This window comes from Hipposideros armiger, unplaced genomic scaffold (assembly GCF_001890085.2).
Source record: "Hipposideros armiger isolate ML-2016 unplaced genomic scaffold, ASM189008v1 scaffold_4, whole genome shotgun sequence".
NCBI classification, from domain to species: Eukaryota; Metazoa; Chordata; class Mammalia; order Chiroptera; family Hipposideridae; genus Hipposideros; species Hipposideros armiger.
The window spans coordinates 5,399,885-5,402,533 of record NW_017731354.1 but is presented as its reverse complement, the minus strand read 5'-3'; the positions used below and the strand labels follow the sequence as shown (position 1 = coordinate 5,402,533).

Here is a 2,649-nt window from a genome sequence, read left to right as displayed (position 1 = left end):
CGCTGAGCCCAGCTCTGTGCCTTGGCTGAAGATTGCCCTGTTTCCTGCATGCAGGCCTCTCTAACATGGCAGCTTGCATCATCACAGCATGCAAGTGAAGAAGGCAACAGAGTTGGCTAGCAAGACAAAAGTCACAGTCTTATGTAACCGGATCACAGAAGTGACATCTCCTCAGCTTTGCCATATTCTGTTGGTTAGAAGCAAGTCTCTAGGCCGGTCCACACTCAGTTGGGAGGACACGAAAGCCAGGAGGCAAGAACCTTTAGAGGGTCATTTTAGAGTCTGTCTGGCACAGCACAGTTCAGTTCAACTAGCATTTCCTGGTGCCTTGTATGTGCCAGGCACTGTCTTGGAGCTGGGAATAGAAAATTAGATGAGTTAGAGTTTCTGTCTCCCAGGAACTTTTTCTGAGGGGATTTCTACTTAGTGCTCTGACTCAGTTTTCACTGCTGTGAACACTTTGGGACCTATGTAGGACCTCTGTTGAGGAGAGGAGGGAAAGAACTCCCTCCATAGTGTGGATGTTAACCAAACTCTTTTCCTCCACCCCAGGACGGTCAGAGGGAAGAGAGTGAGGTAGCTCTGAGCAGCATTTGCACAGTAGTGGTCACTCCGCTGGGTGCTGTGGATACCGTGGGAACGAGACCAGAGCCTGCCCTGGGGGAGGACACTGGACAACGGGGAGCAGACAGGTAACCTCAGAGGTTCAGCCTGGAGTGAGGCATGCCACAGTGGAGGCCAGACCCCCGAGGCAGTTGGCGTGGCAGTTCCCCTTAAAACATAGAGTTCTTATAGCCAACAGCTGAAAAGCTGAAGCCCAGCTTTGCCCTATTCCTGGAGGCCTTTACGTATCAGCACATAAGATGGGTTTGTTTGTTGTTTTTTGTTGTTTTTTCTTAAGATTAGAATACCTCACGTACCAATATGCTGGGTTTGCTGGATCTGGCGTCTAGTACAGGGCTCAATCGATATTGTTAAAGGGAGGACAGAAGCAACGGAAAGTGGGATAGAAGGGAGGAGTCGGGCAAGAGGAAGGGTGATAAAAAGAAAAAGGAAGAAAGGAGGAGGGGGCTAAGAGGAGGAGGAAGGGAAGAAAGAGGGGAGGAAAGAAGGGAGAGGAGGAAAGGAGAGAGAAAGGGGGAAGGAAGGGAGGAAAGATAAAGAGGGTAAGGAGACAGGAAGAAAGACATCAAGAGAGGAAAAGAGACAAGACAGAGGCAGAGGCTGAGGAGGGAGGGAGNATACACCATAAGCAAGTGGAATTTACCAAGCATGCAAAGCTGGTTCAAAATTTAAAATCAATTAATATAATCCATCACATCAACAGGCTAAAGAAGAAAAATCACATGATCACATCAATAGATGCAGAAAAAGCATTTGACAAAAGTCAACACCCATTTATGATAAAAAAATCTTTCAATAAACTAGGAATAGAGAGGAACTTCCTCACCTTGATAAAGAATATCTATAAAAAACCTACAGCTAACATCACTCTTAATGGTGAGAAATGCGAAGCTTTTCTTTGAAGAGCAAGCACAAAGTAAGGCTGTCTCTTCTCACTATTGCTTTTCAACACCATACTTGAAGTTCTAGACAATGCAATAAGAAAAGAAAAGGAAGGAAGAAACAAAACTGTTCACAGATTGCATGATAAACTATGTAGAAAATCTGAATGAATTGACAAAAAAGAAATGGAACTAATAAATGATTATAGCAAGGTTGCAGGATACAAGGTTACTATACAAAAGCCAATCATTTTCCTATATACTAATAATGAATAAGTGGAACAGATTCCCATCAATCTAAAAGGTTCTGCTTCTAGGGCACCCAACCTAAGACTCATCCTCCAGGTCAATGTGGCTTCCTTAGGGGGGGCCTTGCCTGAACCTCCCGGGCTGGCTCAGGGTCCTGTAATAGCACCCTGTTGTTTTCCTTCCAACAATTAGTACAAGTGTAATCAAATTATTATCTATGCAATTACCTGTTTAACGTGTGTCTCCTTCACTAGACTATAAACTCCATGAGGAGAGGACCATGACTGTTTTGTTCCAAACAACCCCATGTTCCAGTACCAAGCACAGTACTTGGCACAATGGTAGGCACTCGACAAAACTGGATGAAGGGAGGAAGTGAGACAAGGAGAGAGGGAAGGATGAAGGGAGGTCCTTGTGCTCCTCTTTCCAGTTAGATCGAGGGCTCGTAGCAGGATCTTAGCCCACATGACTTTTGGGGTTGTAAGCAATGGGCACTGTGGCTAGGACCCATTGCCCTCCAGAAAAGAGCTCCGAGGCCATAAGGGTAGAGGCAGCACAGGATCTCCACGTGGACGGCTGCCATCTGCTGCCCCTCTTTTGTTCCCTCAGAGGCAGGCGGCTGGGGCAGCTCCGCATGTGACCACAAGCAACCCTGGGAGCTGCGCTGTCAACAGCCTGTCACAGTGAATCACCTCAAGCCACTGCATCTCCAAAGAGCTGCCCATTGAACCAGCTTCAGCCCCCTCGAGGCCTCTCCCAGCAGCATTAGCAGGCTGGTGCCAGGTTGGCCTGTCTGTGCTGCCAAATTGGGGCACCTGCTATAGCTGCTGGGGGCCTGGGCTCGGGAAATGCCACCTCCCTCGTCTTCCCCCTGGGACAGAGGGCAGGGCACCCC

General features: G+C 47.8%; 1 long non-coding RNA gene across 1 annotated transcript in view; it reads right to left on the bottom strand.

Moving 5' to 3' along the window:
• Positions 1–2,597, bottom strand: part of LOC109383303 (uncharacterized) — a 16,820-nt gene extending 14,223 nt beyond the window's left edge. Inside the window, exon 1 of the long non-coding RNA XR_002124156.1 lies at positions 1,982–2,597. This is a non-coding gene — a long non-coding RNA (uncharacterized LOC109383303). The remainder of the gene's footprint in view (positions 1–1,981) is intronic.
• Positions 2,598–2,649: the final 52 nt, after the last annotated feature.